Source organism: Chiloscyllium plagiosum, unplaced genomic scaffold, assembly GCF_037043375.1.
Source record: "Chiloscyllium plagiosum isolate Xiang-an unplaced genomic scaffold, Cpla_swu_hap1 HiC_scaffold_10, whole genome shotgun sequence".
NCBI lineage: Eukaryota > Metazoa > Chordata > Chondrichthyes > Orectolobiformes > Hemiscylliidae > Chiloscyllium > Chiloscyllium plagiosum.
Genome location: NW_028270148.1, coordinates 11,544,462 through 11,559,435, shown reverse-complemented (window position 1 = coordinate 11,559,435; position 14,974 = coordinate 11,544,462). Strand labels below are relative to the sequence as shown.

Here is a 14,974-nt window from a genome sequence, read left to right as displayed (position 1 = left end):
ACACACAGATCTGTGATATTGCAGGCAAGCTTGAATACCTTTGGAAGGTGAGAAGGAACCAGAGCCCCCAGAGGAAATCCGCACAGCCACTAGGAGGACATGCAATCTCCACATGCACAGGTGGATTTGAACCCAGGATCCTGGCACTGTGAGGCAGCAGTGCTAACCACTGAGTCATCAGGCCACCTTAGAGTCAGAGCTGTACAGCACGGAAACAGACCCTTCGGTCCAACTCATCCATGCCGACCAGATATCCTCAATTAATTTAGTCCCATTAGCCAGCATTTGGCCATATCCCTCTAAACCTTTCCTGTTCATTGAATCCTGTGATTAACAAAGAGGGTTGGAGGCAGTGGCTGAGTCCTGGGAATAACTGACCTGTCGGTTTGGAATTAAGTTTTGCTTGTGCAATTGAGTCAAAGTGAGCAGTGCCAAGTAGGACAAAAGTGGGCCAGAGCTTTCCTGCTGAGTCTCAGAGGGAGGAAAATAAATGGAGTTGTCACCCACCCACATCTGTAACACCCAAGCCCTGAAACAGAACTCCCTCCTCTAACACACACACACAGAAAGTCAGTTTTAGTCTAACTGTCTTCCCCACAGCTGCAAAACTAAGTGCAGTTTGAAGCAAACCACTGTGATGATGTTGTAATTGGGAGGGGCGGAATTCTGAAGAGAGCTCTTCAACATCCAACACAGAAACAACTCAGTCCCTGTACCTTCCCGAGAGAAGGAGGCAGACAGAGCGAGAGGCACGTTCACTCTGGTCTCTTTCGGAGTTTTTGTTTTAGTTTTTCTTTGAAGGAAAGGAGAGGAGCTTTATCCTTGGATTCTCTAGCCCAAGAACTCCTGGAATAACGTCTAAAGGACAAGTCAACGTGACCCCCTCCCCTCCGGGAGCTGCCTGATGTTCCAGTCTGTTCTGGGGAGACACTGGCCAGTTCGGTTAATGACATCAAACAGGTTAAACCCAGGGCGAAGGAAAGACAAAACTGGTGAGTCCCAGATTTCAGTAATCGGTTTGTTTGTCCCTCGGCTGTCAAATTGTTCCAAGTTCTGACTCGCTCCTTTCTGTATGTGTGTGTCTGCAAACAGAAATCAACACTCGTCCAGGAGTGAGAGACCTTTCCCTGTAGAATGTTGTCTCCAGATTCCCCCAGCTTCAACACAGACACCGTTTAAGAGCAGGTGAGAGGACCCATGTCAGTTTTGAAACTTTTGAATGTGTCAGTTACTGGGCAGGTCCAGTCTCCTGGTATTTCATGCGGGGCGGCTCGGGAAATAAAGGGACGGGTTTGTACATTTTTCGGGGGCGAAGCCTCAGGTATAGAGGAGGTTTCAGTCTCAGAGCAACTCCACTCCCCCCCTACAATTCAGTCACACTGGCCCAGAGAGGGAGAGCTGCGAGCCGCAAGTGTCAGCCAGTACAGCTCACGTCCTGGAACGGGAGCAGAAAGTGCCCGAGAAAACAGAGAGAGAGAGAGACAGGTTTCAGTGAGTCCCAATGGAACTTTTCTTCCAATTCGGGACAAGAGGGGAGAAACGTGGAGTCAGGGTTGGAAGGATTCAGCTCAGTGAAACAGGAACAGGCTGACATGATGGGACGGAACACAGTTTTTAATTTTGAAATTGCTGGAGAAACTTAGCAGGTCTGGCTGCAGCTGTGCACCAAGAGAGTGAAGCTGCTATGACTCTCAGAAAAGGAGTGCGGTTGAATATAGGAGCGGGAGTCGGCCCTTCGCCCTCATTCAATACGATCATGTTCTCCAATTTCCAATAACCTTCCTTCCCATCATCCTTCCCAATGCCCCCACCCCAGCCACCAACTGGATACATTCCTCCCACTGACCAACAGGGTCGTACCCTCTACTCGTCTTCACCTCTGCCCCCTGCTTCACCACCCTGGCCCTCGCCAACCCCTCGATCTGCAGCTCCCCCTGCACCCACCCCCAGTTCTGAAGAAGGGTTACACCCGAAACATCGCCCTCTCCACCTCCTGGTGCTGCCTGTGTTCTCCCAGCCTCCTGCCTGTCTACCTACCGATCAGAGTCTAGATTAGAGTGGTGCTGGAAAAGCACAGCAGGTCAGGCAGCATCCGAGGAGCAGGAGAATCGACGTTTCAGGCAAAAGCCCTTCATCAGGAACAATGGCAGGGTGCCTGCAGAGTGCAGAGATAAATGAGAGGGGGGGTGGGGGTGGGGAGAAAGTAGCATAGAGTACAATTGGTGAATGGGGGTGGGGATGGAGGTGATAGGTCAGAGAGGAGGGTGGAGCGGATAGGTGGGAAGGGAAATTAGCAGGTAGGACAAGTCATGGGGACAGTGCTGAGCTGGAAGGTTGGAACTGGGGTAAGGTGGGGGAGGGGAAATGAGGAAACTGGTGAAGTCCACATTGATGCCCTGGGGTTGAAGTGTTCTGAGGCAGAAGATGAGGCATTCTTCCTCCAGGCGTCAGGTGGTGAGGGAGCGGCGGTAGAGGAGGCCCAGGACGTAGCAGAACCTTGGAGGGATATGGGCCGGGTGCTGGCAGGTGGGACTAGATTGGGTTGGGATATCTGATCGGCATGGACGGGTAGGACTGAGGGTCTGTTTCCATGCTGTACATCTCCATGACTCTATGATTGGTCAGACCCTTGAAGCACTGGGGATCAGAAGGATTTTGGTGTGCATGTCCACCTGTGTCTCACGTGATGGGTGAGGGAGATAACGTGGTTTTGAAGGCATACGAGATATACTTGCCTTGATAAGCTGAAGAATACGTTTTTTGAAAATTCGTTTGTGTGATGTAGGCCCAGCATTTATTGCGCGTCCCTAGTTGCCCCTTGAGAAGGTGGTGGTGAACTATCTGTCCATGTGCTGTGGGATGGTCCACAATGCCCTTAGGGAGGGAATTCCAGGATTCTGATCCAGTGACAGTGAAGGAACAGTGATCTATTTCTAAGTCAGGATGGTGGGTGGCCTGGAGGGGAACTTGCAAGGGGTGGTGTTCCTATATACAGTCATAGAGTCATAGCCAAAGAAATGTACAGCACGGAAAAAGGCCCTTCGGTCCAACTTGTCCATGTCAATCAGATATCCCACCCCAATCTCGTCCCACTTGCCAACACCAGGGCCCATATCCCTCCAAACCCTTCCTATTCATATACCCATCCAAATGCCTTTTAAATGTTGCAACTATACCAGCTTCCACCACTTCCTTTGACAGCTCGTTCCATACATGTACGACTCTCTGTGTGAAAAAGTTGTCCCTTAGGTCTCTTTTATATCTTTCCCCTCTCACCCTAAACCTATGCCCTCTAGTTCTGGACTCCCCCTCCCCAGGGAAAAGACTTTGTATATTTATCCTATCCGTGCTCCTCATGATTTTGTAAACCTCTATAAGGTCACCCCTCAGCCTCTGATGCTCCAGGGAAAACAGGCCCAGCCTATTCAACATTTCCCCATAGCTCAAATCCTCCAACCCTGGCAACATCCTCGTAAATCTTTTCTGAACCCTTTCAAGTTTCACAACATCCTTCAGACAGGAAGGAGAACAGAATTGCACGCAATATCCTTGTCCTTCTAGATGGAAGTGTTGTGGGTTTGGAAATTGCTGTCTGAGGATCTTTGGTGAATTATAGAATCCCAACAGCATGGAAACACGCCCTTCGGCTCAACAAGTCCACATCGACCCTTCCGTTGAGTAACCCACCCAGATACATTCCCATCCCCTATTTACCTCTCACTAATGCACCTAACTTACACATTCCTGAGCACAATGGGCAATTTTGCGTGGCCAACTCACCTAACCTGCACATCTTTGAACTGTGGGAGGAAACCGGGGCACCCAGTAGAAATCCACGCAGACACAGGGAGAACATGCAAACTCCACACAGACAGTCATCCGAGGCTGGAATCGAGCCTGGGTCCCTGGCGCTGTGAGGCAGCAGTGCTAACCACTGAGCCATCTTGCCGCCCCAACAAATTTGGGCAATTGTCCACATTGTTGGGTAGATATCAGTGTTGTAACTGTACTGGAAACGCAGCACGTTCTTGAGCACAAGGATTCAGCATTATTTTCAGAATGTTGTCAGGGCCCATATCCTTTGCGCTATCCAGTGTCTGCAACCATTTCATGGAGTGAATCGAAGACTGGTATCTGTAATGTTGGGGACCATTGGAGGATGATGCAGGAACTGTTCAGTTGTTGGTTAGATCCCATATAGAGCATTGTGTGTCATTCTGGGATCCATATTATAGAAGAGATGCGATAGTGCTGGGAAGGGTGCAGAGGAGATTTACCAGGATATTGCCTGGGCTGGAGAGTTTTAGTTAAGAGAGACTGGACGGGCTGGAATTGTTTTCCTTGGAGCAGCAGGGATTGAGCAGGGACTTGGCTGAGATGTATAAAATTATGAGGGGCATAGGTAGGGTGGACAGAAGGACCTTTTCCCCTTGATGAAGGGATCAATGACCAGGGGACTTAGATTTATGGCAAGGGGTAGGAGGTTTTCAGAAGGTGGGAGGAAATAGTTTTTTCACCCAGAGAGTGTTGGGAACCTGGAACTCTCTGCCTGTAAGGGTGGGAGAGGCAGAAACCCTCATCACATTTAAGAAGCATTCAGATGTACACTTGCAATTCCAAGACATACAAAGCAATGGGCCGAATAGTAGAAATAGATTTGGAATGGTTAGGTGGTTTGTTTTTAACCAGCACAGATCTGATGGGCTGCAAGATCTTTCTCTGTGCTGTCGACCTCAATGGCTCTATTAATGCTAATGCAGCAGGAATAGTGGGAGGAGATGGCTTGAAATGAACTCTATACTGCCTCCAATTATGCTTTCAATTACAGATTTAAAAATTAACAATTGAAGTTGCTCAATTATCACGTGTGGAGAAACATTACAAATTCCTCCCACACTTTGTATGTCAAAGTGCTTCCTGATTTCACTCCTGAAAGGTCTGGTTCCAATTTCCAGTTTGTGCATGCACCCCCCCTCCCCCCATACACCAAGTACCTTACAATACCCTCTTATGTATCCACCAGAAATGATTTCTCTCCCTGATTGACCTCTTTAGTGGTTTAAAAATAATATGAAATACTGTCGGTCCCATTTCAGACAGTAGATTCTGGGTCCATGTTCCACTCCAGAGAATATCAACCCCCAATAATCCAGGGTGGCAATTCAGCACAGTACTGAAGAGGTGCTGAACTGTCAGAGGTACTGCCTTTCAGATGAAGCAAGATTTGGGGGAGGTCTGCACCAGTGTAGCTGCCGAGTTGGATAAAGTCCCTTTGTCAGTTGCAACACAGAGAGGTATTTATAGCGAAACTGTCATTGGGCAGGAGAACCAGCAATGAGAACACATTCTCCAGCAGTCTGGCTCACATCAAGTTTTCAGTTCAGTACTGTGTGACTTTAGCCCAAAAGTTTCCCCAAACCCTGTTTTAGTCGAACAAAGGATCCTTTATCTCCAGTCTCCGAACTCTTTCTCAGTGAAGTCACAGTAATTGAATGTTCTGCCATCTGCCTTTATTCCTGCGATTTCAGAAGGAGGGAAAAAGAAATCTCCTTATGTACTGAAAATAATTTTGAGATTGAAGGCACAATATCTTAAAGTAAGGTGATTGGGTATCTTTTTGAATCTAATGGCTTTTGTCCATTCTTGAATTACCAAACACCAATTGTGGCATCTTCTGATCTAAACGTTAACAGCATTATGAGGAAAAATATCCTTATTTCAAAATTGATGGTATGATCCTGATAAAGACATTTTAAATACTTTTAAAAACCCACAAATTTAGGTCAATAGTGACTTTGTAACAGGTCCTGTGTGGTTCAAATGATGTATGCATTCAGTATTTGGCATAACTGATTAGCTCACACATACACTTTTGTCCTCTATCCCTTTGGAAAATTAGCTAATAAAAGTCTATTATATCTCTGAATGGGAAGACATGTTACTGAAGCTTTTCAACTTGCACTCATCAGGACCAATGCAGGAATGCCAAATTCCAAAGGGTCACAATGATTTATCCTATTAAATTGTACTGATTGGTTGGCAAGACCACTCTGATTGGCTGAGGCATTACCACAGTGGAAGCAATGGGGACATATTGACTTCCAATCCCTGGGTAATTAAAGAAAAATGTAAGTAGTTATATATTGTTGTGAGACTTTGAAATTTCGAATTTGTCCTGATGAGGATGAGATGAAAGATTTCGGTTCCACCTCTCTCTTTTCAACAAAAATCAATTAATCTTAGACTTTAAAATTTACAATTGATCCAGCATCGATTGTAATTTTCAGAAAAGAGTTGTGAACTCCTGCTACCTTTTGTGTGTCAAAGCGATCCCAGATTTCACTCCTGTAAGTTCTGGTACTGATTTATAGATTATATTGATAGACCATGAATAAGCAGAAATGAATTCTCCCAATCTACTTTATCTAGTCGCCTTAATATCTTGAGAGCAGTTAAAAATACGATTGGTTGTAAGTCAGTTGGTAGTATCCTCAACTTTGAGTTCCGAGATTTGATTAGCTCAGTTGGCTAGACCATTGATTTGCTACACTGTTATGGAGCTAGCAGTGTAGGTTCAATTCCCATGTCAGCTTGATGTTACCATCAAGGTCCTATTGTGTTATCCATGCCTTTCACCTGAAGTGTAGTCACCCACAGATTAAATGCATTAATCTCCCTGCCTGCATTAAAAATCAGGCTTGAACATAGAACATTATAGGCCCTTCGGATTGTTTGTCCAGGTCTTTTTCAATACATAATTTCAGTTACACCACACTGAAAATGTTTGCTATAAATTCTGTCTCTTATGATCTTATACTCCACCAACCACCTAATGAAGGAGCAGCACTCCAAAAGCTAGTGCTTCCAAACAAATCTGTTGTACTATAACTTGGTGTTGTGTGATTTTTAACTTTATACACCCCAGTTCAACACCAGATGCTCCAAATTATGACTCCCTACCTGCATCCACCTACTACCTATTCCCACTCCCCCTCCCCCTATTTACTTCTGGGCTCCGCAACTCCCTCCCCAGTTCTGACAAAGGGTTTTGGCCTGTAACATTGACTTTCCTGCTCCTTGGATGCTGTCTGACCTGCTGTGCTTTTCCAGCACCACATCTATGGACTCTGACTTCCAGCGTCTGCAGTCCTTAATGTCTCCATCTCCCAGTAATGACAGATTAGTCCCATAGTCCTCTGGGGCACTCTCCACTACTGTTAGTGGGTTTAAGCTCCACCTCCGAGATTTAAACCCGCTACGATCTGCACTTCAGGAGTACTGCACTCTCAAAGGTGCAGTTCCTCAGTGTGAAAGAGATTGAATCACAAGCTTTCAAAGAACGCAGGAATTTGTCTTGACCCTCAGCTAGCGTCACTTTATAAAAAGAGCAGATGATTGGATCATTCTATAGATGTGATGTGAGGAAAAAGTCTTTTCACACAGTGAGTAGTCAGATTATGGAATACACTGCCTGGAAATGTGGTGGAGGGGGGTTCAATTGAAGCGTTCAATAGATTATTACATAGAGATGATGTGTAGGGTACAGGACATTGATAGTGGGTAATGATGCTTGTTTGTTGAGCCAGCACAGACAAGAAGGAATGAAGAGTTTCCTTCTGCACTGTAACACTTCTATGATTACTGGCTGTGGGAGCTTAATGTTTACAATTTGTCTGAAAATTTTCCAACATGAGAACAATCACTGAACTTGAAAATGTTTATTTTTTATTCTTTCATGGAAATTGAATGTCATTGGTTGAGCCAGCATCCCTAATTGCTCTAGAAAAAGTGGTGGTGAACTGTGTCTTGACTTGCTGCTGTCTTTGGAGTGTAGCTACATCCACAATGTTTATCAGGAAGGGAGCTCCATGTTTCTGACAGTGAAGGAACAGTGATATATTCCCAAGTCAGGTTGGTAGGTGACATGGAGAGGAACTTGCAGATGGCTAAGTTTCCAAGCATCTACTGCCCCTTGTTCTAGGTGTCAGAGCTCATGAGTTTGGAAGAGCTAACAAGGGAGGATTGGTAGGTTGCTCCAGTGAAGCTTGTAAATGGTTCACACTGCAACTGTGCCACATTGCTGTGGGAGGGAGAGAATGTTGACAGTGGTGGATAAAGTAACAAAAAAGGCTGCAGTACTCAAATATTATGACAGATGTTCAGTGTTAAGAGGGATCAGTTATTACAGTCACAAATAATTGAACTGGTCAATATTGCAGCACAGAAACAGAGCTTTACGAGTCTCTGCCTGTGTTTTGTCTTTCCAGGAGTCTGCATTAACATTTCACATACTTTTCAAAATCAATGCATCAAAATGCATTTTCTCTAACCTCCAGAAGTTGGGTCTTAGCATCTCCCAGTTGTCATTGTTGTCCAGTAACCACTTCACAAGCTGCAGGTTTGCTGTAGCAAGGTGGGTCCAGTGTGATAGGTAGCAGAAAGAGAAGCATTTGTCTTCAGATTTCAATCTTGCACTGGTCCAGGAGATGTCACACACCATCTGATGACCTGCTGCCTTCTGCACCATTAGCATTTATAACAGTACAACTTCAGGTCAGTTCTAGCATCATATCTCAGAAAGGCTAGTCTTGAAGGAGGAACAGCACAAATTCGCCAGAATGATCGCAGGTCCTCCATACCGTCCCTCAGTGCTACTCCTGCCTCAGCCTCTGCTGACACCATCAACTATGCCTCTGTTGTCTTTAGATTCAACTGTTCCAAAGTACTCCCAATCAACCTTCCATATCTCCCGCTTTATGAGCTTTGGCTCAATTAAATATTTTCTGTCTGTAGCCTAGCTCACAGTCAGCCTGTTCACCCACTACTCCATGCATTTCAAACTCTTCAACTTTATTTGTTCCCTTTGGAATTCTACGATTCACCCGTTGCTTTCTCTGTAATGTCCTCCAGCCATACCACCCTTTGGGATCGCGGAGGTCTTACAGTTCTATCGATTACTCAACCCCAGTTTTAATTTCCCCACATTGGTGATTGTGTCTTTAGCTGCCTGGATGCTAAACTCCAGAATTCCCTCCCCACACCTTGCCACCTCTCATACTTTCTTCCTGTCTTGAAGGCACTCTTTAAAAGTTGATATGACTCTGGATCAACTTTTGTCATTAGAACTTTGGGATGTTTCACTGTGTTAAAGGTGCTTGAGAAAGCTAAGCTGGAGGAACCACAGGGTTAAATTATGTAGACTTGCTGAGCCGGCTGTACACCTAGAAAACAAAGAGCTGATCTAATTGAGATATTTAGTGGACAGACCAGGTAGTGAGAAACAAAAATCCAAAATCCAGAACAAGGGAACAATAAAAATTTAGAGCAAACTTGTTCAGGGGTGATAATAAAAGCAAAATACATGTGAATACTGATGATCTGAAATGAAAACAGAGAGCGCTGGGGAAATTCTGCAGGTCTGGCAGCATCTGTGGAGAGAGAAACAGAGTGAATGTTTTGAGTCCAATATTTCTTTGAAACTGATCAAGGGAAACAGTTCCTCACACGAACATACAAATTGGTAACTCTCTTGCCTAAAATGTTATGCATGCTGAGGGGCCATATGACAATTTCAGAATGGAAATTGATAGAATTTTGTTCAGTAATTGTACTAAAGGAACCAAGGTGGGCAAATGGAGCTAAAAAGCGCATTGACTAATTGAATGGTGGAACAGACAGAAGGGGCTGAATAGCCTCTTTCTGTGGAGGAGAAAGTGAGGTCTGCAGATGCTGGAGATCAAAGTTGAAACTTTATTGCTGGAACAGCACAGCAGGTCAGGCAGCATCCAGGGAACAGGAGATTCGACGTTTCGGGCACAGGCCCAAGAAGGGCCTGTGCCCGAAACGTCGAATCTCCTGTTCCCTGGATGCTGCCTGACCTGCTGTGCTGTTCCAGCAATAAAGTTTCAACTAGCCTCTTTCTGTTTCAAGGTGACTGGTGCAATATTGATGTGTATTCATGCTCAAATGGACCAGTCAATCTCTTCAGGAGATTTGTCTGTCGTTGTTAAGTTAAAGAGATGGTCTTCGAACCTAAACTTCTGCTCCTTAAAGTATGGCAGTTGCTTTAATTACATCGTTCAGTCTTGTGACCTCTGCCACTCAGATGGTTGGGCCTCCTCCATGCTACTCACCATCTTGACTTGGAAATATATCTCCATTCCATTGTTATCACTGAGTCAAATTCCTGAAACTCCTGGACTAGATACAGTTATGGGCGCACCTTCACTATACAAAATGCAACAGTTTAAGTAGAAAACTCACCGCTGGGATGGGCAGTTAATACCAAACTTGCCAATAGCACCCGTATGCTGAGGATAATATTTAATGAGAAAACAGATCCTGGACAAAATAGAGCTCTGTATATTGTTACGGCACTGTGGTGCCAATTAGCCTGAGGTCAGTGTGCAAAATGTAAAGAAAGGAAGGCTTGTACTATAAAGCTCCTTTCAGGATGGTCCAGGGTACATTGGGTCCAACTTTCCCAATGGATTAATAGTTGTAATGTAGGAAGTGCAGCAGCCAAATTGTGTACAACCAAAGCCACACAAGGAGCAGTGAAATTAGAGAAGAAACAGATAATCGTTTGAGATATTGCCTGCGGGATAAATAAATATTGGCCAAGATTTAAAGCTGGATTCCTTTCAGATATAACCTTGGGATCTTTTACACCCACTTGATGGCGTAGGCAGGGCCTTGATTTTGCATCTTATTTAAAAGACAGCACTCGCTTAGTCTGGCGCTGTTAGGTTCATTTTTATTATCAAGCCTTGGGATTTGGACACAGTCTGCTAACCCAGAGGTAAGAACAATAACCAGTGCGCCATAAATGGCACAAACCACACATCATTATAGCCTGCGGAATCCTGGTCTCAGAGCTATAGGCACCATTCTCTTAGTAAAAATCTAATAGAACTGGAATTAAATACACATTGAGTCCAAATTACAGGGGCACCATCCCCTTGGTGAAGGGTTTTTTATGAATTGTTGGTTTAGAGGCCAGAGAAGGGAACTTTAAGCAATTTTCACCAGAAGCAGATTCGAATGCCTTACAGAGAAATGTGGAATGACCACAGAACTAGAAAGTTATTATAGCACAGCCATTCAGTCTAACAAACCCATGCCAGAAAATATCCCCTTTGGACTTTTTCACTGCAGTTATTAAAAAGATTTATTTAAAAAATAATAGAGTTTTAAAACCCTCTTGCGGTGGTGTGATCTCCATCGTGCGAAAAGGCCAGAGGGACACTAGGGAATTACAAGGATGATGCCAGGAACTAGTGGTGATGATAACATAAAAGACTGCGCAGACTGGGGTCCTTCCTGTAAGGATAGACGACGGTAAAGGGTGATCGTTCACAGGATCTTAAAGACTCCGGAAGAGTTTGATAGGGCGAATGTGAAGAAGGTGATTGCACTTGTGTGGGAGACTGAAAGTGGGGGCCTTACATCTGTGGTAGCCACCAATTAACTGAATGAGGAATTTCAGGAGAGTCTTCTTCGGCTGGATAGAATGTGGATTTACTAACAGATGGAGCAGTGACAGTGAATGCTGCTTTTAAGGGGATACCAGGAAATGGATAAGGTGACAGGGTAGTGAAGGAAATGTGACCGCGTGGGAGGAGGTTTTGGGTCGGGTGTAAACACCAACATTGACCACTTGGCTTGCCCTGTTCTTTGCTGTAAAACCCTTTGATTTTCCCCTCGTTGGAGCAGATAAGAAGGAAAAGTGATAGGGGGTGAGTATACCCTTGAGAGAAACACTACCTCCTCTTCCATCTCATTCATTAAGGTCTGGGTGAGAAGGTCCAGGCGTGACCACCTCCCCCCCCCCCCCCCCCCCCCCCACCAACCCATTGCCAAATGAGGCTCTTAAGATCACAAGAATTAAGTGGAGCAGTAGGCCAATCAGCCTCTTGTGCCTGCTCTGCCAGTGGATGATAGATCTCATCTTGATCTCAACTCCACTTTTTTTGTCCTCTCTCCTCACCCTTCACTCGTTATTAAGTAAAAATCCATCTGCTCCTTAAATTTGGCGATGAATTAATGGCCTCTTCAGGGTCTCAGCTCTTCAACTCGCCAGTTCCCACCCTGCAAGGTGGGTAAGGGCAGTACCTACTTTCCCAATGAGAAGCAGTGCAGCGGGCCCCTCACCCCACTCCCACTCCCGTGTCTCCTCCTTCTGTGGCTCAGCGTCAAATCCGTTGAAAAACACTGTTTGAAAAACAAACCTTAAGAGGAATTCTGTCACATTCCTTCGTGAAGAGAGAGAACTGCAGGTTTCTTAAAGGTGCCCAGCAATTTTTCACAAGTATTGCCAACAAAGCTCAGAAACACTTCGCCCAAACGTGCCTTCAGCTGAGTGAATCCTCTGGTGCTGGGGCTTTGCCAGCTGTTTTTATTATCTCTGTATGAGTGCGAACTTTGGTTGCAGCTGAGAATGGAGTGCATTTAAAGTGCGTAAAGCAGGAGGAAAATAGAAAGAATTAATGAGGTCAGGACTTTTCTGTCTCATGCCTTTTCATTAATGGAACCTCTCTCCACTTGATCATGAGGGGTCTGAGTGTGATACCCCGCAACACTTTAACAGCTTGCTGCAGAGTAACAAGCTCGTCTTGGTTGGAGGTGGGGAAGTGGGAGGGATGATCAGGTGGGACAATACCTGGCAGATACATATTAAACGAGTGAAACTTCTCATCTGGAATACATTAACCACAGTTACAAGTCAATCTCACAAATGTAAATAGTAGCGCGCATACACACACACACTAACAGGAAATAAATAATAGCCCAAAAGCCAGGATGGAGTGAGTAATTTTATCAGAAGGAGTTGTTCTGTTGTTAAAAAGAGCTTTTTGTTCTCTTGCTTTTACTTATTAGAGTCACAGAGATGTACAGCACTGAAACAGACCCTTTGGTCCAACCCGTCCATGCCGACCAGATATCCCAACCCAATCTAGTCCCACTTGCCAGCACCCGGCCCATAACCCTCCAAACCCTTCCTATTCATATACTCATCCAGATGCCTTTTAAATGTTGCAATTGTACCAGCCTCCACCACTTCCTCTGGCAGCTCATTCCACACACGCACCACCCTCTGAGTGAAAAAGCTGCCCATTCAGTCCCTTTTATGTCTTTCCCCTCTCACCCTAAACCTATACCTGCTAGTTGTGGACTCCCCCTCCCCAGGAAAAAGACCTTGTCAATTTACCCTGTCCATGCTCCACATGATTTTATAAACCTCTATAAGGTCACCCCTCAGCCTCCGATGCTCCAGGGAAAAGAGCCCCAGCCTGTTCAGCCTCTCCCTATAGCTCAAACCCTCCAAACCTGGCAACATCCTTGTAAATCTTGGAGATGTGGGCTTCACTGGTAACACCAGCAATCATTGTCTATGGCTGCCTTAAGTAGTGATGTCTATCACAGATACTGCTTATCCTTCTGATACTTCCAAACGTTTCTTCCTTAACATTGATTTTTTATGCACATTTGTTTTTTTACTTCAGCTTCTGGCCTCCCTCTTGTCTCCAGCCCCTCCTCCCCCACCCCAACAATCTTCAATATTACTGAGTTACTGCCTCGTTATCTCATGTGGAGAAGATATTTAGATCTTTGCAGCAATATGAGTTCAGCCTAAAACATGGAATTTGACAGCGCATCACAGTTGCTAATGTAACTAACCCTAATTGCAATGCCAGTCCCTGGTCCTGCACTATCTCCATAAATTTGCTGTGAATTGAATGATACCTCAGTCTTGAGAGGAAGATGAAGAAAAGAATGAGCCACTTGTTCTCATTCTATCCCTGCTGACAAATGCATGCGTTGGACATAAACTCTTGAGGCACAGTGATATTGTCCCTACCTCTGAGCCAGAAGGCATGGGTTCAAGTCCCACCTAACCCAGGTGTGTGTCATAACATTTGGAAAGAGTCGACGTAAACAGATGACCAAGTTTACTGCAATGTTCTTTAGAGTCAAACCTCTCTGAACGCTCATTGTCGAGGCTCAATGTTTCTAGAGATCTCAACTCCTGTGAAATGTGCCCCTAGTGAAATTCGATGCCAGCTGTGGTTCAGTTGACTGCCACTCGAGTCAGAAAATGTGAATTCATTGTCACACTGCAGTGGCTTGATCACCTAATCCATGCTAAAACTCCAGTGGCAGTGGTGAGGAAGTGCTGCACTGTCAGTGGTGCTCTCTTTCCAGTCAAACCTCAAATTGAGGTCCCGTTTGTCTCTGTAGATTGAAGAGGAGGGAAGGTCTCCCTGGTCTCTGATATTCCTCAATGAACGCCATTGGAATCAATTATCTGGTGATTCCTGTTGTGAGAGCTTGCTGTGCCTCACTTCCCAAGTTACAGTAGCACTGAGAATCCTAAAGGGCATTGTTGGCTTTAAAGCACTTGGACACAATCTAAGGATAAGACAGTCACTACATAAATTTAGTTCTTTTCCTCCTACGTTGAATAAAACAGGCTTTCAGGATGTTGAACATCACTTGTCACCTCAAGGTGAGGAGTGAGGAGAGAAGTTGGACATTGGGCGTTCCCTTGGAGATCGCCATTATTCCTGATGTAGCAGGATTGGCCGAGGCTGGGCACTGGCTCGTCTCTCCAAGGGCTTAGTAGCTGACTCTTGGACAATGTTTGCCAAGGTAGAGACCATTTTGGAGGAAGAGAGAGAGAGAGAGCTGTTAGGTCATTAAGTAAACCTTCAATCTTCTTCCCATTCCCATAAGCTGTATACCATCCTGATCTGGAACTGTTTTGTTGTTTAGTCAATGTTGTTGGGTCAACATCCTGGAGCTCACTCCCGAATTGGCATTGCAAGTGTTTCTACACCAAATGAACTGCAGCAGTTCAAGAAGACAGCTCACAACTGACTTCTCAAGGGGCAATTAGGGATGGGCTATCAGTACAAGCCTTGCCAGTGCTGCCTACATCCTCTGAATGAATATCAAGAACACGGGATTTCAG

At 45.2% G+C, this 14,974-nt stretch overlaps 1 protein-coding gene across 3 annotated transcripts in view; it reads left to right on the top strand.

Annotated features, from left to right (window-relative positions):
• The first annotated feature begins 624 nt into the window (after positions 1-624).
• adgrg6 (adhesion G protein-coupled receptor G6) overlaps positions 625-14,974 on the top strand; it is a 131,316-nt gene continuing 116,966 nt past the window's right edge. For 2 of the 3 annotated variants that reach the window (XM_087991124.1, XM_087991118.1), the window contains exons 1-2: positions 625-992; positions 1,093-1,185. The gene's annotated coding sequence lies outside the window, so the exon portion shown is untranslated. The remainder of the gene's footprint in view (positions 993-1,092; positions 1,186-14,974) is intronic. The other variant, XM_087991120.1, reaches the window with a different exon arrangement.